The following is a 25,952-nucleotide window of genomic DNA, read 5'->3' as shown; positions in this document are numbered from 1 at the left end:
TCCAGGGGCCAAGCCTTGTTCTAGGAGCTGGAGGACAGTTCTCTGCCTCAGTGCAGAGGCAGAAACAGAGCAATTACATAAGAGATGCGGTCTGTTCAAAGGTAACAGGAGTTGTGGGAAGGACAGAAGGACTGGCAGCAGGGGTGGGAGATGGAGAGTGCAGGGCTGGGGCTGCCAAGAGATCCAGGATGGAATCCTCCATGAGGAGAATCATAGCATCCTAAGGATGGCCATGTGCTGTGGGCTGGCACCACTCCATGATTTGGGCAAACAGTGGGAATTCTTTGAGCCTTCATTTCCACCGTTCCAACCTTTGATAACTTAGTGGCAAAATGGGAAAGTCAGGGGGTGGAGACTGGGAAAGTCCCCTGTTGGAAGAGCTCTGGACACTCAGTGCTCATGGGAAGCCTTCCAGCCACCCGTGAGCAGAACCCTGAGCTCCTGGATGAGGGTATGGTGCAGAGAGCACTCCCCCAGGGGTGCAGGGGACCCTGCTGGCTGCCACGCCCCATGGGGCTCCCCTGTGCTTGGGGGCAGTCCACAAAGTGCCCTCACTCACCTCTTCTGGGCTGACAAAGATGGGGCAACCCCATCACACCAAGACACCTCCAGACCCCCAGTGCCTGGTGCCTTCCCTCCATCCTGAAAGGCTCAGACGAGACCTATGGGGGAGGAAAGGGATTGACCTCCCTGGACAGAAATCTCCCGGCTCCTTGCCAAGCCCAGCAGTCCCCTGCAGCCACGGTGCTGCACAGCTCCTGACCACTCACACCAGTCTGCTTGTCTGCCTCCTGCTCTGCAGAACTCACTCAGACGCAACACCCCAGTCTCCCCAACCCTCAGGGGGACAGTACTCCCTCTTGTCCGACAGGATCCCAGCAGGAACCAGCTTCAGTTTCCCAAATCCGTAACCTTCTCATGACACCACTGCGGGACACTGATTACGTGCTTCGACTTGGCGGGCCTGGGCCAGGGGACCGGATCCGCCCCTGGGGAGGGTGGTGGGCACGGGCGACAGCGCCCTCCACAGCCCCCCGGGCCTGGGAAAGTGAGGCCGGAGGCAGGCCCCATTTCCTCACCCAAAATACCACTGTTGGGGGAGGCTTGCCGGAAGGAACCGCCTTTTCCCCACCCCCTTGTCCTGCTCGGACACTCCTCGTTGCCAGAGCAACTCCCCCACCTCTAGTGAGCATGCTCAGTTACCGGAACAACTCCCGCCCCCTGTCTATCAACCTCTGCACCCTCTCTGAACCAATCCAAGCCTTTGACCTCTACAGCTACCCCGCCCCCTAATCACCCAATATAAGCTGGTGCTCTCCCCTAATAAAGCTCTCTCTCTCTCTCTCTCTCTTGGTTTTCCACACCCTCAAAGTACCGTGTCCCGCCTGCTCCTTCTCGCCGCCCTCCTTGCACGCCTCCGCCGGGGACTAGGGCCCAGTCCCCCGCCTCGCCCTCGCCTCCGGGAAAGAGCCCCCGCCGCCGGTACCCTCAGAGCAACGCCGAGAGCCGAGGGTTCAGCAACCGGCCGCCCCCCCCCCCCCACGAAGCAGCAAACGCGACCGCAACTGGTGCCCCGTGTGAGGAATTCTCCACACGACGGTTTAGCAGGTCGCCCGCTCGCCCGGACGCCTCTCCAGCTTCCCTTCTCCTCGCCTGCAAGGTAAGGGCCGCCTCTCCTTCGCCGCTCCCGGAGCCGCTTTTCCCTCGCCGCTCCGCGTTAGGGGCCGCCTCTCCCTCGCCGCTCCGTGTTAGGGGCCGCCTCTCCCTCGCCGCTCCGGAGCCGCTCCTCCCTTCCCCAGTTATCCCGGCTGCCTCTCCTTCTTTTCTTCTATAACCCCCATTCTTCCTAACGCTCTCCCTCTTCCCCTCCATTACTTTGCTGTCCTCCTTTCTGTCTTTCTCTCTTTGTTTGGCGCCCTGTACCTCTTTGCAACTGCCCCCCCAGACTGCTTCAAAATGGCGAACTTCCTCCTTCTTCTTCTACTGAGGGGAGGAAGTGCTCTAGTGATGACGTCAGCCCTAAGCCAGACCGGAAACCGCATGCGCTTTACCCCGCCCTTTCAAAGGGCGGAGCTAGTCTGCCATCTTACGCCTTAGGCCCTGCCCTTTCATAGGGCGGAGTTAGTCCGCCATCTTATGCCTTAGGCCCCGCCCTTTCACAGGGCGGAGTTAGTCCGCCATCTTATGCCTTAGGCCCCGCCCTTTCATAGGGCGGAGCTAGTCCGCCATCTTATGCCTTAGACCCCGCCCTTTCACAGGGCGGAGCTAGTCCGCCATCTTATGCCTTAAACCCCGCCCTTTCACAGGGCGGAGCTAGTCCGCCATCTTGTGCCTTGGACCCCGCCCTTTCACAGGGCGGGGCTGGTCCACCATCTTGTGTCGTAGCCACGCCCACTGCGCCGCCATCTTGCGACGCTTGGGGCCTCCCACTTCCGCCTCCCCCTTCGACAAGCTCCCCCTCGGAGCCGCTACCGGCAGTTACCGCTACTCCTCCCACCCTGCCGACTAACAACCCCTGGCTGCCTTCTACACCTCAAGGCAACCCTTAGGACAGCGCTGCCCCTACCCCCACTCCCGTGCCAGGCCCTCTACTTTGAGTGCACCCTGCTAAAAGCCGGCTTAGGAAAATTTGCCCCGCAGTGCGGCTTTGGATCAGCCTAGCTTCAGATCTAGTCACTCTGGCTGTTCATGTATTTGGAGCGCCGCCGGAAAAAATTATCTGGCCCCTGGACGCAGGCCAAACTCGCCTGCTTATACGTGATAACCCAGACATGCAAATCCTCTTAGAAGGATTTCAGGGGGAATTCAGCTGTCATTATCCTAGCCATCGACTGTTACAGGGGCTCGCCAAGCTTCCCTTCCGCAGCCCCTTCCATCCTTTCCCCTCCTCTGCACCCATCCCGGGTGCCACTACCGTCTTCACTGACGCCTCCAAAACCCGTTTTGCCTTCCTCTCTTATTCCCAGGACCACCCGGAACCCCGCCTATTCAGTTATGTCAACCTTCATTCAGTCCAAGTGGGGGAAATTCTGGCGGTGTCATACGCGCTAAACGCCCACTGCAACCACCCAGTAAACATTTTCACAGACAGCCTCTACACGTATCAGGTCTGCCGAGTCCTCGCGTTCTCCACCTTTTTCCCGGGAGACTCGGCCATTAATAAAGCACTTTCTACCCTCAGGAGCATCCTGGAGCATCGACAGGATCCTTGGTTCATTAGCCACATTCGTAGTCATTCAGGCCTTCCGGGGCCCCTGGCTAATGGCAATAGTATAGTAGACCAAGCGGTCTCAGCTCAGACTACCCAAGCTATGCTAACCCACACGGCAGCCCCTCCGGGGGATGCTGTTAACCAGGCCAAGTTATTGCATTCCAGGTTTCACTTTTCGGCTACGTCATATTGCATCATTTATGTGGCCTCCCCCTAGACACCTGTAAACATCTTGTCCGCAATTGTGCAACTTGTGCGCCCTTTGCGCCGCTTGGCCCCTTGCAACCTCAGGGAGTCAACCCACGAGGCCTAAAACCCAATTCTAGATGGCAAATGGATGTAACTCATGTTCCGTCCTTTGGGCGCCTCAAGTATGTACATGTAATGATTGACACCTTCTCGGCCATGTGTTATGCAGTCCCCCTCGCCGGGGAAACGGCCAAACACTGTATCAAGGCCCTGAGACAAGGAATTCTCTTCATGGGAGTCCCCTGGGACCTAAAAACAGACAATGGGCCTGCCTATCGCAGTGCCTCCTTTGCAGCCTTTCTTCAGTTATATAACATTACCCATCATTTCGGCATCCCCTATAATCCTCAGGGTCAAGCCATTGTGGAAGCAGTCCATCGCCGCTTAAAAACACAAATTGAAAAAGAAAGGGCAATGCTCCCCCAGGCAACTCCAGGGGACCTTATCATAGCAGCCCTTATTCACCTTAATCTACTCACATTCAATAAGGAAGGGCTTTCGCCCCTACATAAACATTGGGGGCCCTCGTATAGGCCCACCCAGGCCCCGATGGTTTACTGGAAGGACCCAGAGAATAATGCCTGGAAGGGTCCCTCCCCACTCCTCGCCCAGGGGCGCGGGTTTGCTTGTGTTTTCCCAGATGATGCAGCGCAACCAATCTGGATCCCAGGAAGGGCAATCTGGCCCGCCACCAGCAACCACGCATCTAACGAGACGAGAACGCCGTCGTCTCCGCAACCTGGTGCACCAGATGACAACAGTACATCTGGGCCTGGACCCCAGTCCGAGTGAACCCCCTTTTTCCACAGCCCTCCAGCCGCACCTCAGCTCCAACCAGCCGCACCTCAGCTGCAAACAACGCATCGCCAACCCCACCACCCCAACCTTTCCTACCTCCCTCTCGTTACTCCTCTCCCCTCCTCGGCCTTATCCAAGTGGCCTTCGCCTCAGTGAATTCCTCCAACCCCAATCTTACCTCCTCTTCTTGGCTTTGCCTCTCCACTTCCTCCCCCCTGTATGAGCCAATTGCCTCCAACCTCTCCTTTTCAGAAAACACAGAGGACAGCCCTTCGGAATGCAATTGGAATACCTCTGCCGTCCCCTTAACCTTTCATTCAGTCTCCTTTACAGGAAAGTGCATCCGCCCTCGCTCGAGTAACTCTCCCAGCCTCACAGCTTGTGCCAACTACTCCTCTCCCAGCAGCTCTGCCAAGTTTCTTATTCCCCACAACTCCTCTCAATGGCTCTGCTCCTCTACAGGACTTACCCCCTGCCTTAATGTACAAACCCTGAATACAACTCATGAAACTTGCCTCTTGATTGTCCTCATCCCTAGGGTCCTATACCACAGTGAGGAAGACTTCTTCCTCCGCCTGGAAAGAACTGCAGATCCCGCCCTTATGCAAAAGCGAGACCCCATCACCGCCCTCACAATTGCCTCCCTCCTAGGTCTTGCAGGCGCTGGCACCGGAATCACTGCATTAGCCAGTCAAGGCTCCGCCCTAACTCACCTCCGGGTGGCTGTTGACGAGGACATTCGTCACCTACAAAACGCTATTTCCCATCTTAAAAATTCTGTCAATTCCCTCTCTGAGGTAGTGCTCCAAAACCGCCGAGGTCTCGACCTTCTCCTCCTCAAAGAAGGGGGCCTCTGCGCCGCCCTAGGAGAAGAGTGCTGTGTATATGCCAATTCCACAGGTCTCGCCAAAGACAGCCTAAAGAAGGTCCGAGAGGGACTGGAACAACGCAAAAAAGACCGTGAAGCCACCAGCTATTGGTCCCACATCTTTACCCCCCTCCTCCCATACCTCCTCCCTCTCCTCGGCCCCCTACTAATGATTATTCTAGCTCTCACTTTAGGACCCTGCATTATCCGCAGAATTGTCCAGCTTGTAAGGAAACAAACGGATGCTATTTTTTCCTCGTTCGTGCAAGTTCAGTACCAGCGACTCGCCACCTCTAACGCTGCCTACTCCAAGATGACAACCAACCCTCAGCGACCTCGCCGCCACCGGTCAACCCGTCGACCGCGAGGCCCTTCTCAATCGCCTGAACCTCGTATCAACCCCGAGCTCCAGCTTCTCTAAACTTTCGCCCAGCCCGCTACCAGCAAGGCCCTTGTCGAGCACCCGGGCGCCACACCAACGCTGAGCTCCAGCCTTGCTGAGCCACCGTCTACCCCTTTTTCCCCTCCCCAACCGTCCCCTTCCCTCATCCCTTGGCGGACCTCTCCGGTAAGCTTCTCCCTTTAATTTTGAAAAGAAGGGGGAAATGCGGGACACTGATTACGTGCTTCGACTTGGCGGGCCTGGGCCAGGGGACCGGATCCGCCCCTGGGGAGGGTGGTGGGCACGGGCGACAGCGCCCTCCACAGCCCCCCGGGCCTGGGAAAGTGAGGCCGGAGGCAGGCCCCATTTCCTCACCCAAAATACCACTGTTGGGGGAGGCTTGCCGGAAGGAACCGCCTTTTCCCCACCCCCTTGTCCTGCTCGGACACTCCTCGTTGCCAGAGCAACTCCCCCACCTCTAGTGAGCATGCTCAGTTACCGGAACAACTCCCGCCCCCTGTCTATCAACCTCTGCACCCTCTCTGAACCAATCCAAGCCTTTGACCTCTACAGCTACCCCGCCCCCTAATCACCCAATATAAGCTGGTGCTCTCCCCTAATAAAGCTCTCTCTCTCTCTCTTGGTTTTCCACACCCTCAAAGTACCGTGTCCCGCCTGCTCCTTCTCGCCGCCCTCCTTGCACGCCTCCGCCGGGGACTAGGGCCCAGTCCCCCGCCTCGCCCTCGCCTCCGGGAAAGAGCCCCCGCCGCCGGTACCCTCAGAGCAACGCCGAGAGCCGAGGGTTCAGCAACCGGCCGCCCCCCCCCCCCCCACGAAGCAGCAAACGCGACCGCACACCACTGCCCCCATTGCCCTCTCCCTCACTTGTCCACTGCTGGATCACCTGCCAGAGAAACCAGTTATGCCCAATCCTATCCTTGGACATTTAGGGAGAATGCAAACTACAGCCCAGGAAGACTGGCTGTCCAACAGCCAAGAGGAGGCTTTCTAGGTCTCCTGCCCACCCCCACCTCCTTTGAACATTACCTGCAGCCCCTCCCCACATCCCTCCTACTGCCCCAACAGAAGTCCTCCCATGACTTGTGAGTCAGACTTTCCCACACTCCCAAACCATATGAGTTTCTGCAGCTGCTGTAAATTACCACAAACCAGGAGGCTTAAAACCTCAGAACTCATCTCTCTCACCATTCTGGAGGCCAGAAGTCCAAAGTCAAGGTCTGTGCAGAGCTGTGCTCCTTCCTGAGGCTCCAGAGGAGGGAAATTCCTGCCTCTTCCAGTTCCTTGTGGCCCCAGGTGCTCCTTTCTTGTGGCTGCATCACCCCAGCTCTGCCTCTGTCTTCACTGCCTTCTCCTGCTCCATGTGTCTCTATAAGACACTTGTCATTGGATTTAGGGCCTGCACAGATAATCCTGGATACTCTACAAAGAGCCTATTTCCAAATAAGGCCCCATTCTCAGGTACCAGGGGTTAGGATGTGGACATGTCTTTTTTGGGGGGCCACTGTGCCAGTTTGGATATACCATGTCCCCCAGAAAATCATGATCTTTTAATCCAATTTCATTGGGTAGAACATTTTGATTGTTTCCACAGAGATTTGATCAACCGAACTGTGGGTGAGACCTTTGATTACATTATTTCCATGGAGATGTGAACCCACCCACTCAGGGTAGGTTATGATTAGTTTACTGGAGTCCTTTAAAAGGAGCAGACCCAGATGTTTGCTGATGCTTTTGAGATGCTGGCCCAGAGTTTCCTCCAGAAAAGCTAAGAGAGACAGATGCCCAGAGACATTTTGGAGAAAGCCGTTTTGAAACACAACCTAGGAGAAAAGGAAGAAGATGCCAGCCACGTGCCTTCGCAGCTGACAGAGGTGTTCAAGACACCATCAGCCTTTCTTCAGTGAAGGTGTCCTCTTGTTGATGCCTTAGTGTGGACACTTTTATGGCCTTAAGACTGTAAATTTGCAACCAAATAAAATCCCCTTTATAAAAGCCAATCCATTTCTGGTATTTTGCATAATGGCAGCTCTAGCAACCTGGATCAGCGTCCCTTTAACTCCCAACACATACATACCCCAGGTCCTGCTAGTAGAATGACATTTAACCCATTGGCTTGGACAGACAAGCTTCCAGCCCCTCAGTCTGCCAAGGGCACCCCTTACCCTGGTAAACGCCCTGCCCAACCCCAAGCTCTGTCTCTCTGGAGGAAGGAGAGGGCTGGCTGGCAGGGGGCTGCAGGGCTCTCTTCCCCCACTCTCCATGGAAGGTGTTTGTCACACCCAGGAAACGATGGTACTGACTCAGCCAGGCCCCAGCCACCGCCTGGCATCATGTCTCTCTCTCTCCACCCTTTGGGTTAACAGACCTGGAACCCACCAATGCACAGCAGACCTAAAAGAGCCTCCCTGGAGGCACTCAGACCCCAATCTCAGGCAGCCTCAGGCCACCTGGGATTGCTATTTTGGTCTTCTGATCCTTCCCTTCTTGGGAACCTGCCAGATTTCCATTACTCCTTCCAGGTTTTGAGGCTCCAACCTCCCTTGGGTCCTTGGGACATCCTGTTTCCCTCCACCTGTCCTGCGAACATGCCCAACAGTCCTGACCCAGCCGCCCCAGTCAGCTAGAGCACAGCCGACCTCCACAGTGGTGAGCTTGAACTTTTGGAGCTTGGAACACCCTGGAAATCACTGAGGACCATGAGTCCAGTTCCCTGCAATGCCCACACACAGCTTCCTGGGATTGAGAAACCTCATGGTCTGTAGGTCCCACCTTGCTACTTCTGAGCCTGACATACCCCAACAAGGCAACCACGTGTAGACAGTAGAGCTTGGAAAACCCCTGCCCCCTGCCTGCTTGTGTAAATAAAGCTTTATTGGCACACAGGATGCACACACTTTTTCCTACTGTCCATGGCAGAGTTGAGATGTCTTGATGGAGAATATTTGGTGCACAGAGCTTCAAATATTTGCTCTCTGGAGCTTTACAGGAGAAGTTTGCCCAGCCCTGCTCAGGAGCCACAACCCACTAAGAAATCAGGGCCCCCTATGAGGTTCTGGGGTGCATCTGGTATAAGAGAATCGTGATAATTACCTACTGACCCTGATGAGAGCTTCCACAACCAGCTCTTCACACTTAACTCTTGGTGGGTGGGTGTTATCATAGGCAGCCCATGCCAGGCCCCACTGGAGAAGCAAGGGGACAAGGTGTCAGTTAGTCCCACTTCTTCATGTTAGCGGTGAGGAAACTGAAGCCCAGAGAGCTGCAGGGAGTCCTGCAGCAGCTAATCCTGAAAGAGACACAGCTGCCTAAAAAAAAACACCAAAATCCTATGCCTCATACATGCTATGGGGTCTAGCTCTGGTCTTCTCTAATTGCCTTCAGGTTCTGCTTCTCAGAATCATTCAAGTGTTGACTCAGCCTTCAATAGGGATGTCCCCCACCATGGGGTCCTGCTGTCCCTTCCATAGGAATGTCCCCCCTGTAGGGTCCCACTGTCCCTTCTGCAGGGATGTTCCTCTTCTGAGTTCCACTGCCCCTTCTGTATGGACATCCTCCCACTGTGGGGGCCCACTGTCCCTTCCATAGGATGTTCCCCTACTGTAGAATCCTGCTGTCCTTTCCATAGGGACTTCACTGTCCTTGGGTCCCACTGTCCCTTCTGCAGGGACATCCTCCCACTGTAGAATCCTGCTGTCCTTTCCATAGGGACATCACTGTCCTTGGGTCCCACTGTCCCTTCTGTAGGGACATCCTCCCACTGTGGGGTCCTGCTGTCCCTTCTATAGGACATCTCCCCCTTGGGGTCCTGCTGTACCTTCCATAGAGATGTCCCCTTCCTAGGGTTTTGCTGTCCCTTCTGTAGGGAAACACCCCCACCATGGGGTCCTACTGTCCCTTCCATAAGACATCCCTCTCCTGAGGTCCCGCTCACCCTTCCATAGGGACATCCTGGTCCTGGGGTCCTGCTGTCCCTTCTGTAGGGATGTCCCTCTCATGGGATCCTGTGTTCCCCTCTAGTGGACATTTGCTTTCTGGACTCCTGACCACTAATGTTTTCTCAGTGGAAGCCCCAGCTCCTCTGGTTGAGGTCCCAGCTGGGGGCTTGGGCCAGTCCACAGAGGAGGTTCAGACCAGATCCAAAGGAGTCAGAGCCTCCTTCTCAGGTGGGTCTCCTGGCGTGTCTGGACTTTGAGATCAGGATGGGGTGGGGGGCAGGATCAGGGGCCCCCAGAGCCGGCCAGATCAGGACCCAGCTGCACCCACGTTCCAGCACAGGGTTGAGGTCTGGTGCTCCCTCCATGAGCACAGCTGGGGACGGGCCTCATGTGGGGTGGGGGGAGCCCCAGAAGCACATGGCTCTGCTCTCATCTGTCTGCTCCCATCTACCTCATGGCCTCACCTCTGCATTTCTAAGCCACTGCAACCCAAGCTTGCAGGCTCTCCTTCCCACCCCCATAGCCTGGCGGGGACCATGCCACATCCCTCCCAGCACCCTGTCAGCTCAACAGCCCCTAAGCAGCTGTGAAGGCCCCCCGTGCCAGGCTTTTCCAAAATGAACCTTTGGACATGAGTCAGCAATTTCCAAGCAGCAGGTCTGGCCAACTCTCCTAATCCAAGGAAAGCAAGTCTGCTCCAGGAGCGCACGTTCTTTTGTGTCTTGTGAGGACAAATGCCAAGCCTGGCACTTAAAAGACAATTGCAGGAAGGGCTCTCAGTTCATGTTGAGGTTTCATAATTGCTCATTGGGAATTATTTTCCCTAGCCCCAGGGGTGCCTGTCCCAGTGCATTATGGCACAGAGCAGAGTCCTGGGCTATCCTGGATGTGCCCACCCAGCTCACCCTTAAAACTTGGCCTCCTGGGTCCAAAGATCAGTGAGAATCATCGGATGAAGAGAGTTCTGCTCAGAGCCCATCACCACCTCCCCTCGATCTCTCCTTCAGACAAGCATCACCATACATGCCCAGCATCTCCCCTTCCCTTGGCTGCAAAGATTCTAAAAACACAAGGACGCCATATCCCCAGCACGTCTGCCTCTGGTAAACCCCGGGGTAGGAGTCTGAATGTTTTCATTCTTTCCACTCATTTTGCTGACTTTGGAGCCTCTCAGAGGTTCACAACCTTTGCTTGGCAGGTTAGAAAAGGCTTCTCATCCCCAGGGAAGAACGTCCTGCTCTTTGCACCAAACACTTGTGCACAGTTACAGGTACCAAAGGGTTGAACCTGACTCTCCAAGGAATCTTTCTGGTACTGTCACTCTTTTCCCTGAAAGGACAAGTTTCGGTGACATTAGTGTGTTTATTTCTGTGTGTGTCTAGGTTCCTGTGGGGGTTTCCATCTCCACTAGCGTAACCATGAGCTTCTGAGAACAAGCAGTTCTCCTGAAACGTGGATGGCCTGGGGTGCACCTGAAACTCCTTGTGGGAGGTGGGACAGCACCCCAATATCCATGGGGGGCTTCTTGGTGAGTGGATATTTGCTTTCCTGAGCCGTTCAGCATGTCACATTCCTGCCACATACCGCAAGATGGCACGGTCTGTACAGTTCTAAATTCTAGAGGGAAATAAGTTCTGTTCTCATGTTTTCCTCTTTTTTTATTTAAAAATAAAACAGGAATTTGTTCCGTCTGGGAATGCAACGTAAGTTCAGCACATCCTTTAAAATCAGCGAAACGGCTCTTCCTGCCTCCCTGGGTCTAACGGTTTTCTGTAAGGGGAAAGCACACCTAGGAGCCCCGACACGCCCACATCCTCCAGAAACCAGCTCTTGAGGTCTCGGCTGCGGGGCCGTCACCCGCCCCAGGCAGGGCTCCCCGGCAAATGGCGACGGGGAGGCGGGAGCTCCAGGCGGTTAAAGCCGCTGCATGGCGAGCTCCAGTGGGTCTGCCTTCCACCAGAGAGGCGGTTAAACAGGAAATTTCAAAATAGGCATCCTCTGCACCTAGACTGGGCGTCCGCACTACAGTTGCCTGCTCACGGGGGGACGCTGTATTTGCATTCGAAGGGGACGGCAAGATGCTGAGTCTGCAGAGGGCTGAGGGGTGCCGCGGCCGCCTCGACGGCACCCGCCTGCTGACGCGGGGCTGACGGAGAAGCGCGGCGGAGCGCCGGGGCTTGCAAAACAGCCTGCGGCTTCCCAAGTCTGCATCCGGGGAGCAGCCGTCAGCGGCGTTTTCTGAGCCCGTCACCCTGACATTCTCGAGCCTGTTGCAGCTGCTTCAGGTGAGCACTGTTGCTTTTCTCGCGTGCATGGTCAAAGGATTAGAGAGGGGCCATGGGACGGGCATGGAGGGGACAAGTGTGTGGACGGTGTGAAGGAGGGTCTAGGCTGTGTTCTCTTCTGGGTGGTGCAGGCAAAAGGATTTGAATGCTTTGCAGAGCCCCTTAGCAGGCAATGCCCAAAAGCCCCAGCTGGCAAAGATGCACTGCTTTAAATGCTCCCCAGGGATTAACGGGCTGGAAAGTGAGAGGGGAGGGGACTTTCACAGTGAAAGCAACTGGTGACAGCCTCAAGACCTCTGCCGTACCCAGTTTGCACGCGCTCATGTAGATATCTGAGCTCGTCATATTTCATATCTTGGGAAGGGTCTTGAGAAAAGGTGACCCCGTGGGGTAGGCTGCTGGCCTGGGACCTCCAGGTTATGAGCAGAGGCTGTCTGTAGTAGTTTGGGCACATGGAAGAGGGGAAACCAAGCATCGTGTTTTGTCTTTTCAAACACAGAAAGGGTTTTCCTTGTGTTTGTCAAGTCTGTCACATGTGTAGTCAGAAGCTAAACTCTGGGGATGTTGCCAAGGAGGAAGCTGCAAATTGGGGCTAAATCTCTGCCCAGCCAGAGCCTCCGTGTTTCTCACCATCTGTTGAGAAGTCGACCAATATGTGCATTTTCTCTGTTGAGCTGGCACATGTGACTGGGTACTTTTAGGATCTGCTTTTTTCACTTCAAACATTTTCCACATTGAAAAAAATGTTATTTTCATTTGGGCATTTCCTGAGATAAAGGCGGGTGAGTTCCAGGGTACTTGGAGAGATCACTCAAGGCCCCCTGAATCTCAGAGTCCTTGCCCTGAGAGGACACGTGGGGCAGGGAATGTGGGGAGCAGTGGGGAGGAGACACACATGGACACCAAGTCAGTGTTTGCAAAGCATGAGGACGTCCACCCAGAGGTCGTCTGCAACAGCCTGTGCTTGGCAGCACAGGGACCATGGGAGGAGAGACATAGAGACAGAGGAGGAGGGCAGACAGAAGGGCAGACAGAAGGAAGGCAGACAGAGGGACACACAGAAGGAGGAGGGACAGACAGACGGACACACAGAGGGAGGAGGGACAGACAGAGAGACATGCAGAGGGTCAGAAGGCAAAACACCCACCTGGCAGCACCCTCCTCTTCCTCTGCCAGGTGAAGACCCCACCCCAGGTCCAAGCAGCACTGTGGGGGATGGGCAGCCCTGCACATTAGCACAGAGAGATGCCTCACTGTGCTTCCCCAGTGATGTCCCTGCATCTGTGTCCACATCCTCCAGGAATGGATAGACAGATGGATACCACATCCATGTTCATTGGGAGGGAGCAGCAGATTCAGCTTTGGAGGGAGATGGTGACTTCCAACACAGACTTCTGTCTATGAGTGCAGAAAGTCCCAAGGGTGGCACCCACTGTCTTTGCGCCCTTGTCCCACTGTGGCCAGCGGGAAGGACCATAGAAGGGCTGGTGGACTTGGGTTCCATTCTCTGTGCTGACCCCCAGGGCTGGCTCATCTCAGGCCAGAAGCTTGTGCTCTCTGAATTTCGGATTCTGTGTCTGTAAAGCAAGTGCTGTGTCACAGGGAGGAAGTGTTTGTTGGAAAACAGGCTGTGAGTCAATACTTGTGCACTGGCTGTATACCCAGACACATGCCCTGATGTATCACCTCATTCTGTCCTAACCACGTGACTGTCACCTCCACTTGTCCTGGCTTAGGCAAATAACAATAAAAAGGGACCCACAAGGAGAGATCTGACGAGTACTCTGCTGTGCAGGGAGAAACAATGAGGTGGGTTAAGGAGACATGGTTCTCCGACACAGCCCCAACTCCCTGGCATGTCCCCCAGTGTGGCCCCAGCTCCCCAGCATGGCCCCGGTGTGGCTCCCCAGCATGACACGGCCCCACCTTTGCTGCTGCAGGATGTGGTCACTCCGACATCTCAATCCAGCCTCCTTGTCAACTCCGGGGCGTTGGCCAATAACCCCAAGGCTCTAACTTTCTACAAAGCTCCTTCTAATCCAAAGACTGGAGACCTCTCCTTGTGAGCAGTTGTTTCTCAGGTCTTCACGTGAGCAGTTAAAGATGTTTGAAAAGATGTTCTTTTAAGGTGAGTGCGTGGTGCAGCCATCATGGAGAACAGTTTGGAGGTTCTTCAGAAAGTTAAACATAGAATTACCATAAGCTCTGGCAACGCCACTCCTAGGTTTATGCCCCAAAGAATTTGAAACAAGGACTTGAAGAGATATTTTCACACCAATGTTCATAGCAGCACCTTTCCAAAAGCCAAAAGGTGGAAGAAACGCTACCGTCCATCAACAGAAGAATGGATAAATAAAATGTGGTCTATCCATGTTTTAATTTTCTGGTTGATAAAGCAATGGGTTGGCTTAAACAATGGAAATTTATTGACTCATAGTTTTGAGGTAGGAGGAGTCCAAAATCAAGGTGTCACAAAGGCAAGGCTTTCTCCCAGAAGACTGATGTTCTGGGGCTAGCTGCCAGCCATCCTTGGTCCTGGGCTCCTCTGTCATGTAGCAATGCATATGGTGGCCTCTCCCAGCTTCTCCATTCTCTTCCTGGTTCCATTGATGTTCAGCTTTGATTAAGACCTGACTGGGCTGGGCCACACCCTAACTGAAGTAATCCCATCAAAATATCCTATTTACAATGGGTTCAGACCCACAAGAATGGATTAAGTTTAAGAACATGTTTTTCTGGGGTACATATAGCTCCAAACCACCATACCATTCAATAGAATATTATTCAGACACGAAGAGGAATGAAGTCCTGATACAGGCAAAATGTAGATGAAACCTGAACACTTTATGTTAAGTGAAATAAGCCATACACAAAAGGAACAAATATTATATGATTCCACACATATAAAAAAAAATCTAAAATAAGGAATTGACAGGGATGGGAAGATTACAGGTTACCAGGGGCTGAAGGAATGGGGCAATTGTCAGTTTAAAAAAGCTTATAGAAAAGTAAGCAGCTAAACATGACCACAGACATAGGGGACTGGTGGTTTGATGGGTTGAGCCCTCTACCACAGGTTTTACCCTTGGGAAGATGGTTGCTGCAAAGGAGAGGCTAGGCCTCCCCATGGTTGTGCCTAAGAGCCTCCTCCCGAATGCCTCTTTGTTGCTCAGATGTGGCTCTGTCTCTCTAGCTAAGCCAACTTGAAAGGTGAAATCACTGCCCTCCCCCCTACATGGGATAAGACACCCAGGGGAGTGAATCTCCCTGGCAACGTGGAATATGACTCCAGGGGAGGAATGTAGACCTGGCATCGTGGGATGGAGAACATCTTCTTGACCAAAAGGGGGATGTGAAAGGAAATGAAATAAGCTTCAGTGGCAGAGAGATTCCAAAAGGAGCCGAGAGGTCACTCTGGTGGGCACTCTTATGCACACTTTAGACAACCCTTTTTAGGTTCTAAAGACTTGGGGTAGCTGGTGGTGGATACCTGAAACTATCAAACTACAACCCAGAACCCATGAATCTCGAAGACAGTTGTATAAAAATGTAGCTTATGAGGGGTGACAATGGGATTGGGAAAGCCATAAGGACCACACTCCACTTTGTCTAGTTTATGGATGGATGAGTAGAAAAATAGGGGAAGGAAACAAACAGACAAAGGTACCCAGTGTTCTTTTTTACTTCAATTGCTTTTTCACTCTAATTATTATTCTTGTTATTTTTGTGTGTGTGTTAATGAAGGTGTCAGGGATTGATTTGGGTGATGAATGTACCACTATATAATGGTACTGTAAACAATCGAAAGTACGATTTGTTTTGTATGACTGTGTGGTATGTGAATATATCTCAATAAAATGAAGATTTAAAAAAAAAAAAAAGAAAGAAAAAAATAAATAAATAAAGAATGGAAGGAATGAATGATAAAAAAAAAAAAAAAAAAAAGAAATGGCCATGGTTTCAAACTAAGCACATTTGCAAAACTGTAGTGTTAAAAAAGTATCATAGTCTACTTTTCATTTTGCAAATTTTTATCAGCTATATTTGTTTGGCCATTTTCTCACATTTTGTAAGCCATGTATGTATTTTAACTCAAAACACCACATATCTGTACTCTGTTACCTTGGGTTAAACTGCCATCATTTTACTAAGCAAAAAAAAAAAAAAAAAAAAAGAAAAGTAAGCAGCTAAAGATGATAACCATGGCAATGGTCTAGTATCTTTAAATAATAGTCCCTTCTTTGTACATGGCATTCCTTTGCCAACCCTAACTAAAATCCTGTTTTAAGTTGCTACAAGAAGCAAATAACATATTGCCCCAGACTATAGGACACTAAGAGAAAGAAGAAAATCCCCATGGCTAATTACTTAATTTCATCAAGTTCTACATAAAAGAAGTAACCCTGAGAAAAGCAAGAAATGACCAAAAAAATCAAGAAAAAAAACACATAATAACACCAAAGACTAAAAATGTTTAAGATACAATGTCTTAGTTTAATTTTAACCAGTGACCCTTTCTTCTACCTCTAAAAACCCTTACTCACATCCTCACTTTGAACTGTTTTGGGGAAGATTCCTCTAGTTCCTGGTCTGTCCTTGTTCCGGTTTGCTAATGCTGCTGTTTTGCAAAACACCAGAAATGGATTGGCTTTTATAAAGGAGGTTTATTTGGTTACAAAGTTACAGTCTCAAGGCCATAAGGTGTTAGCTGAGAAGGCATGTGGCTGGTGTCTGCTTGCTCCCAGGTTGTGTTTCAAAATGTCATTCTCCAAAATGCCAGCTTTTAATGGGTGTCTTCAAAATGTCTCTCTAATCTGCAGCCAGCTTCAGGGTTCTGTACTCCAAGTATCTCTGAGCTAAACCTGCCAGTGTCTGGGTCCGTGCCAAGATTTCTAAATGGGCAAGACCACACCTCCATGGAAATAATCCAATCAGAATTACCACCTACAGTTGGATGGGTCACATCTCCATGGAAACAACTTAATCCTAAGATTCCAACCTAATCAACATTAATACATCTGTCCCCACAAGATTGCACAAAGAACATGGCGTTTGAGGGGACATAACACATCCAAACCAGCATAGTGCACTTGTAATAAATTTCCTTCACACTGAGAGACAAGTTTCTCCTTTGTAGCCCCAAATCAGGTGGGCCTTTCTATTGGAAAAAGTAGAGCTTGTGGTATCACAATTGGGAGCTTTTGCTTAGTGGGTATGGAGGTTCTGTTTGGGGTGATGAAAATGTTTTGGTAATGGATGGTGATAATGGTGGCACAACATTTTGAATGTAATTGACACCACTGAATTCTACACTTAGAATGGTTAAAATGACAAATTTTATTATAAAGTTTTTTATTATAAAATCACAATAAAATATCTTTAAAAACATGATTGCCAGGCTTTGAGTTCAAACACTGGGCAGGCAGCAGCTCCTAATGCTCAGTGTTGAGACTAGAGGTCTGCAAGTACTTGTCTATGCAACAGGGTGGGGAGTGACCCTCAAAGCACTCACCAACCTGCTCAGTAATTTACACTTAGGAGTAGTTTTATACATGGTGCTTTGTTGTTCCTCAGCCAGCCCTCAAGGTGGGTATGTTGCAAACAGCCTTTCTGCAAAATGTGTCACTTTAAAGATAAGGAAACTGAGGCTCAAAATGGTCAGGGGGCCTCTGAGGGGTCATTTAGTCAGTGGAGGGGCTGGGGCCAGTCTGGGGCACCCTCATGTCAATCACGAGTTCTACCCACTACCATGGGCGCCATCCAGGATCTGCAGGCTCCCCAGCCTGTCCTGGGGTTGGAAGCGTTCTGGTAACCTTTCAGTCATGGGCCATGGTGAGCAAACACACAGGGTTCCTTTACTAGTTGTGATCTTGTAAATTTCAGAGCAGAAGAAATGACCAGTGTCTCAATAACTTTTGGATGGATGGATGGATGGATGAATGGATGGATAGATGGATAGATGGGTGGGTACATGGTTAGGTTCATGGATGGGTGGATGGGTGTGTGGTTGGGTTGATGGATGGACTTATGGATATACAAGTGGTTGGATGTCTAGATGGGTGGGTGGAGTGTGGATGGAGAGATGGGCTGGTGGCTGCAGAGGTAGAAGGAAGGATGAATAAGTGGGTGGATGGATAGATGGGTGGATGCATTGGTAGGTGGGTGGGTAGGAGGAAGGATGGATGGCTGGATGGGTGGATGAATGGATGGATGGATGGATGGGGTAGGGGCATGGGTAAGTTAATGGATGAGTGGATGGGTGTATGGATGGGTGGGTAGGTGAAAGGAAGGAGGGGGTGCTGAGCACCCCAAGTCCCTCTCTGGGTCATGGCACCCTGCTGCAAGGCTGCAAGGGAGGGGAGCTGGCCCATGTCCACTGCTTTCTTGAGCATGTGCATTGGCCCAACCTCATCCTCTCTGTGCAGAAGGAAGGGGGTAGGACACCTAGCATGTGTGGCATTCCTACTGTGTGCAAAGGGTTCTGCTGAATGCTCTCCTGGGATATCACTGGGCCCTCATCACAACCCTGCAAGACTAAGTTTTCTATCACCATGGTGCCAGTGAGGAAATTGAGCAGGGTCAGGACTAGGGTGAGGAAAGCAAAGTGCTCGTCTCAGGCACAGAACTCAAGAACACAAAAAGCTCAGTCATCATCATTAAGACTATTTCAGTGCAGTATTTTATTTCCTTATTTTTATTAAAGCAGCTTTAGGTTTACAGAAACATCATGCAGGAAGTACAGAGTTCCCACACACACCCTCTCACACACAGTTTTCCTTATTATTAACATTTTTGCATTAGCTTGGGATATTTGTAACAATTGATGGGCCAACATTGATACACTGTTATTACTAAAGACCATAGATTGCATTAGGGCTGACTCTGTGTTACAGTTCTATGAGTTTTGACAATTGCATAATTTCATGTAGCCATTCATTACAGAATCTTACAGAATAGTTTCACTGGCCTAAAAATGGCCTTTATTCCATCTGTTTGTCCCTCCTCCCTTCCCCAAGGACCTCTGGCAACCACTGAAATTTTTCTGTCTCCATAAGTATGCTTTTTCCAGAATCTCATATATTTGGAATCATATAATATGTAGCCTTTCAGACTGGCTTCTTTACTTTGCAAGATGTATTTCAGATTCCTCCATGTCTTTCATGGCTTTATAGCTCATTTCTTTTCATCCATGTCTAATTGTCCTTTTGACAATGGATGTCTATGGGCTTTTTATTTAAAAATTTCAAAAGTTTATTAACATTATACAGTCCCACCAATGATGAATAAGAGTTCCAATTTCTCCACATCCTCTCCAGCATTTGTACTCTGAAAGTCAATCTGGCAGTTCCTTAGAAAACTAGATATAGAGTTACCCTTCAATCCAGCGATTGCACTTCTCGGTATATGCCCAGAAGATCAGAAACATGAACAGATATCTGCATGCCAATGTTCATAGCAGCATTATTCACAATTTCCAAGAGATGGAAACAACCCAAATGTCCTTCAACAGACGAGTGGAATAATAAAATGTGTTATATACACACGATGGAATACTACACGGCTGCAAGAAGGAACAATGTCCTGAAACATGTGACAACATGGGTGAAACTTGAAGACATAATGCTGAGTGAAATAAAACAGGCACAAAAAGAGAAATATTATATGCTACCACTAATGTGAAGTCTTATGATAAACAAGATATATATCGTCTCAAAGAATCTATCTATATATATATATAAAGAGATTTGCCACATACTCCTCTAGTCACATGTTTGAACAACCGGGAATTCTTTTCAACATGGCCCAGGACAGCTCCCCAAACAAGATCATCACTACAATCCAAGGCACAGACACATCAAATTCACAGTGGATCAGCTGAAAATCCTCATTGACACTTTCAACCAAAAACCTTATCTGGATTATGCTACCAAGCAAAAACTTGCTTTAGAAATTAACACTGAAGAGTCTAGAATCCAGATTTGGTTTCAGAATTGAAGAGCTACTTGTTCTGGAGAAGAGCAGAAACAGAGCAGGCCTTAGAATCAAGCCAAGCCACAGGCAAGACTCCTCTGCAGAGATTCAAGATAGAGAAGCCAGACAGTGGCATCCCTCCTAAAGTTCTCTCTGATTACACACTCTCATCAAGGTGTTCAAGAACAACCCTGACCCTGGGATCGATGCCAGAGAATGACTTGCTAAAGAATTGGGGTTCCAGAATCAAAAGTCCAAATTTGGTTTCAAAACCAAAGATCTAGATTCCTTGTCCAGAGAAAAAGAGAACCTGGTGAGATCTTTGAACAAATACAAGACAAGGGACACAATCTCTGAGATGAGAGAGTTCAAGGCATGGAAGCAACACAAAATATCACCAACCTCACTAGCAACTGTTTTATGTCTCTGGAACCAGAATGAGGGGGCACAGAAACTAGTTCAGGGTATCTGAAAGCATCATCCTGAGCCCCAACTCTTCCTCACCCTTCATGGAAATGCACACTTCCTCTGAGACAGCAAGTTGAGTTTTCTGGAAATGGTAAGCAAGACTTCAGGAGGCGGAGACGAGTCCAAGAGGCGCTCAACAGTGCCATGAACCCAGCCCAGATCCAGAGTTCAGCAGAGCTGAGGACAGTAAAAATAAAATGAATATATATCATTTTTTAATCATCACAGGAATGACTGATTCTGGCAAAAATCATCAGTGTATGTAAAAATCTCAAAGTGAATGTCTTACAAAGAACAAGATACATATTGTCTCAAAGAATTCTACCCATGGATTACTTATTAATAACAAGTGAAAACTGGTGACTTTGTGATGAAGGAACCTATTGATCTCCATGTTAACCAAGTGCTTGAATTTCTCTAGGTGCCTCTTGAAATGAAGCATCCAAGAAAGACACAATAGCCCTTCTGTGTTTTACTGCCAAAAGTGATTGTGCTTAATTGAATCACAAGGATACACCAGACAAGCAAAATTGAGTGGCAATGTACAAAGTAACAGACCTGTACTCTTCAGCAATGGATTGAATACTTGCAATAAGGATGGAGAGAAAGTATGCTAACTCAGGAAGTCTCCCAAAGAGTTATCTTCTCTCTGTAGCATGTGCTACCATTTATACAGGGAGAGGTCACAAGTTCAGAGACCTGTTTATTTCTAAAATTTCTGTCCAAAGATGCTCATGAAACAGATTGTATTAGTTATGTCTTGGGAAGACAGGTGGAAAACTGAGGTGGGAAATAGAACTGTTGTTTCACATTATATATGTATATATAAAACTTGTAGAGCCAAAGAGTCAACACAAAATTTCTCATTTTAACCACTTGCAAGTTCATAATTCATTGACTTTAATTCTTTTTGCTATACTGTGCTACCATCACTAACGTCCATTGCCTTGACTTGTTCATCACCTGAAACAGAAACTCTGCACCCATAAAGCAATAACTCCTCCTCCCCCATGCTCTCCACTCCCCCCCCCCACTTCCTGCCACAAGGTCACTGGTAACCCACAATCTACTATCTGTCTCTATGAAGTTTGCTTATTATAGGAACTTCATATAAACAAGAGCATACAATCATAAATTTAAAAAAGAGAGATTTACTATACGTATTGGCTCATGCAACTGAGGGAATTGTCAAGTCCAAATTCCACAGGGTAGGCTGCAAATTGGGAACTTGTTGGTGAAGCTGAATTTCCCAACAGAAGCCACAAGTTGGGGTCTCTGATGAAGGTGATGGTGAATTCCCCAGCAAAAGCTAGCTGGCTGAAGTAGAGATGGAAAGTCTTCCTTCTGATGCTGAAATCATCAGCTCTCCTTTTAAGGCCTTCAACCAGTTGGAAGAGGCATCTCTCATTGCTGAAGACAATCTCCTTTGTTGCTTGTAGATGCAATCAGTTGTAGATGCAATCCACTTACTGATGATTTAAATCTGTGAAACACCCTCATGGTAACAATCAGGCTAGAGCTTGCTTGACCAAACAACTGGACATGTTGACCTGGCTAGACTGACACATGAAATTAACCCTCACACACACCAGAAAGGAGCTCCCACCCTTCCGCCTGCCCCCAGCCCCTCTACTTTCTGACTCTACAAATTTGCGATTTCTAGATATTTCATGAAAGTGAAACCATACAGCTTTAGTCTTTATTTTCCTTGCCTCTTTCACTCAGCATAATGTTTTTCAGGTCCATCCAGTTTGCAGCATGTTTCAGAACTTTATTCCTTTTAATGGCTGAGTAATATCCTATTATCTGTATATATCATATTGTGTTGATCTGTTCATCTGTTGACAGACACTTGGATTGCTTCCATCTTTTGGCAATTGTGAATAATGCTGCTATGAACATCAGTGTGCAAGTATCTGTTTGAGTCTGTGGTTTCAATTCTCTTGGAAATATACCTAGCAGGGGAATGGCTGGGTCATATGGTAATTTTATGTTTATCTTTTTGAGGAACAGCAAAACTTTTCCACACTGCCTGCACAATTGTACCTTCCCATTATGTATTTTTTTTTCATGGTTAATTTTCCCCAGAACATTAAAGTTGTTGAAAAAAATATCAAAACATTGAAAACTAGATGTATTGAAATGCATAACCTTCAGTTCAAATATCTTATTAATATTCAATGTACAATTGATTATGCCTTCACTTTCTTGGCTTCCATGATGATATTTTCAAACTCTACTTATTCTTGTACTATGACATTCTGAGAGCAATGAACCACTAAAAACACATGTAAAGGTATGCAGAGAGGTTGCCAAGCCCTCTTGCCCGAGGCCTCAAATGAGGAGCTCCTACAGGAGCCAAGCCTGGCTGGCCGAAGCTGAGGTGTTCTCCCAGGGGTGGATTTCCATGGAGGTGAGTCTTAGAGGGCTGCTAGACTAGCAGCAGAAGCTCCAACCAAACCCATTCTCATGGCACTGGCTGGGTGGGTGGGGGGTTCCAATGCCGGCAGGCTGGCAGAGGAAATTTCAGGCATCACATGGCAATGGTGAAAGTCCTATGCTGAACCCCTATCCCAAACTAAGTCCCAAAGGAGGCTTCCAGCTCCAAGCCCCTGAGGTGCTTGTTGTGCAAGCTTAATGCAGCTCAACTCATGGAAACCTCATGATGCCCTCTGAGAGGGTACTGTAGACAAGTGGGGAAACTGAGGCACAGAGATGAACCGATTTTCCCAAAGTGACACCCAGGCACACTGGCCCCAGAAATTACACCCTTCCCCGCTCCTCAATATGTTGATCTTTACACAATTCTGCATGTTAGCATGTGGTATCTGCGTTTAAAATTTTAAAAATAACCATCTCATTGCAGGTGATAAGAATGTTCTGGAACTAGATACAGGTGACAGTTGCACATCACTGTGAATCTACTAAATGCCCCTGAATTCTTTGCTCTAAAAATGGTGAATTCTAGGTTATATATAGTTCACCTTTGTTTTTAAAAAAGAGAAGAAAACAATGTCAGATGCCCCTACTCTTACTTCTGCATATTGGGTGATAAATCCTGCTTTGCAAGAAGGTGTTTTCAGCAGGGCCAGCCCTGTAGGTTGTGAGTCACAGCCACAGGAAGCAAAGGAAGGGCATTTCTGACCCCCCCCCCCCCTCAGAGATACCCATCGTGCTCCACAGTGTTGCCGAGTGCCTGCCTTCACCATGCAAGGCTTGGTTCTCCATAAACACTCCCATTGCTGTTTCTAAACAAGCATGCCTGTAGGGGATCATTGGGAGCTGTGTGCCTGGGGCCAGAAGCAAAGTGTGCTCTTCATTGCAGCTTGGATCTCCAGTTCTCAAGGTGGTCACCTTGAACCAAGTCTACCTTGGTGCCCGTAGCTGTAGAGAAAACCAGACCATGAGAAAGAGAGAACTGGGGAACAGTACAAAAGCTTTTGGGAGGGCGGGGCAAGATGGTGGACTGGTGAGCTGTATATTTTAGTTACTCCTCCAGGAAAGTAGGTAGAAAGCCAGGAACTGCGTGGACTGGACACCACAGAGCAATCTGACTTTGGGCATACTTCATACAACACTCATGAAAATGTGGAACTGCTGAGATCAGCAAAATCTGTAAGTTTTTGTGGCCAGGGGACCTGCGCCCCTCCCTGCCAGGCTCAGTCCCATGGGAGGAGTGCGGGATACTGATTACGTGCTTCAACTTGGCGGGCCTGGGCCGGGGGACCTGATCAGCCCCTGGGGAGGGTGGTGGGCACGGGCGATAGCGCCCTCCACAGCCCCCCGGGCCTGAGAAAGTGAGGCCGGAGGCAGGCCCCATTTCCTCACCCAAAAACCAACCGTTAGAGGAAGCTTGCCAGAGAAAACTGCCTCCCTTATCTTGCCACACACTCCCCGTTGCCAGAGCAACTCCCCCACCGCCAGTGCGCATGCACCATTGCCAGAGCAACTCCTGCCCGCAGCAAACAGCTTCCGCGTCCTCTCAGAACCAATCCCAGCCTTTCTCCCCTCAGCATTACCATTTAAGGCCCTTACACCCCTACTCCAACCCCGCCCTTCATGCCAGCCTATATAACCTGTGCTCACCCCTGAATAAAGTTCCTTTTGTTCTACCCCCACTGGAGGAAGAGTGTCTTGCCTTTCCCTTCTCGCCGCCCTCCACACCTTGCACGCCACCGCCGGGGACCTGGCCAAGTCCCCCGCCTCGCCCTCGCCTCCGGGAAAGAGCCCCCGCCGCCGGTACCCTCAGAGCAGCGCCGAGAGCTGAGGGTTCAGCAACCGGCCGCCATCCCCCTGGAAGATTTAACTGCGACCGCAGAGGAGGGGCTGTCAGCTCCGGGAAGGAGAAGGGAGAACTGCAGTGGCAGCCCTTATCGGAAACTCATTCTACTGATCCATACTCCAACCATAGATAGACTGAGACCAGACACCAGAGAATCTGAGAGCAGCCAGCCCAGCAGAGAGGAGACAGGCACAGAGAAAAAAAACAACACGAAAAACTCCAAAATAAAAGCAGAGGATTTTTGGAGTTCTGGTGAATATAGAAAGGGGAAGGGCCCTGAGGCGCATATGCAAATCCTGAAGAAAAGCTGATCTCTCTGCCCTGTGGACCTTTCCTTAATGGCCCTGGTTGCTTTGTCTCTTAGCATTTCAATAACCCATTCGATCTCTGAGGAGGGCCCCCTTTTTTTTTTTTTTTAATCCTTTTTTCTTTTTCTAAAACAAGTACTCTAAGAAGCCCAATACAGAAAGCTTCAAAGACTTGCAATTTGGGCAGGTCAAGTCAAGAGCAGAACTAAGAGAGCTCGGAGACAAAAGGCAATAATCCAGTGGCTGAGAAAATTCACTAAACACCACAACTTCCCAAGAAAAGGGGGGTGTCCGCTCACAGCCATCATCCTGGTGGACAGGAAACACTCCTGCCTGTCGCCAGCCCCATAGCCCAGAGCTGCCCCAGACAACCCAGTGTGACAGAAGTGCTTCAAATAACAGGCACACACCACAAAACTGGGCGTGGACATTAGCCTTCCCTGCAACCTCAGCTGATTGTCCCAGAGTTGGGAAGGTGGAGCAGTGTGAATTAACAAAGCCCCATTCAGCCATCATTTCAGCAGACTGGGAGCCTCCCTACACAGCCCAGCAGCCCAGAACCGCCCTGGGGGGACGGCACTCACCTGTGACATAGCACAGTCATCCCTCGACAGAGGACCAGGGGGTGCACAGCCTGGAAGAGGGGCCCACTTGCAAGTCTCAGGAGCCATACGACAATACCAAGGACTTGTGGGTCAGTAGCAGAGACAAACTGTGGCAGGACTGAACTGAAGGATTAGACTATTGGAGCAGCTTTAAAACTCTAGGATCACCAAGGAGATTTGATTGTTAGAGCCACCCCCCCTCCCTGACCGCCCAGAAACACGCCCCATATACAGGGCAGGCAACACCAACTACACACGCAAGCTTGGTACACCAATTGGACCCCACAAGACTCACTCCCCCACTCACCAAAAAGGCTAAGCGGGGGAGAACTGGCTTGTGGAGAACAGGTGGCTCGTGGAAGCCACCTGCTGGTTAGTTAGAGAAAGTGTACTCCACGAAGCTGTAGATCTGATAAATTAGAGATAAGGACTTCAATTGGTCTACAAATCCTAAAAGAACCCTATCAAGTTCAGCAAATGCCAAGAGGCCAAAAACAACAGAAAATTATAAAGCATATGAAAAAACCAGACGATATGGATAACCCAAGCCCAAGCACCCAAATCAAAAG

The 25,952-nt window shown here is 49.9% G+C and overlaps 1 protein-coding gene across 3 annotated transcripts in view; it reads left to right on the top strand.

Moving 5' to 3' along the window:
• Positions 1-11,339: 11,339 nt before the first annotated feature.
• Positions 11,340-25,952, top strand: part of LOC119525977 (P2Y purinoceptor 8-like) — a 63,071-nt gene continuing 48,458 nt past the window's right edge. For all 3 annotated transcript variants that reach the window (XM_037824752.1, XM_037824748.1, XM_037824749.1), the window contains exon 1: positions 11,340-11,749. The gene's annotated coding sequence lies outside the window, so the exon portion shown is untranslated. The remainder of the gene's footprint in view (positions 11,750-25,952) is intronic.

This window comes from Choloepus didactylus (assembly GCF_015220235.1).
Source record: "Choloepus didactylus isolate mChoDid1 chromosome Y unlocalized genomic scaffold, mChoDid1.pri SUPER_Y_unloc6, whole genome shotgun sequence".
Lineage (NCBI taxonomy): Eukaryota > Metazoa > Chordata > Mammalia > Pilosa > Megalonychidae > Choloepus > Choloepus didactylus.
Note: the sequence above shows the minus strand (reverse complement) of the source record. Positions and strands in the feature narration are given on the sequence as shown.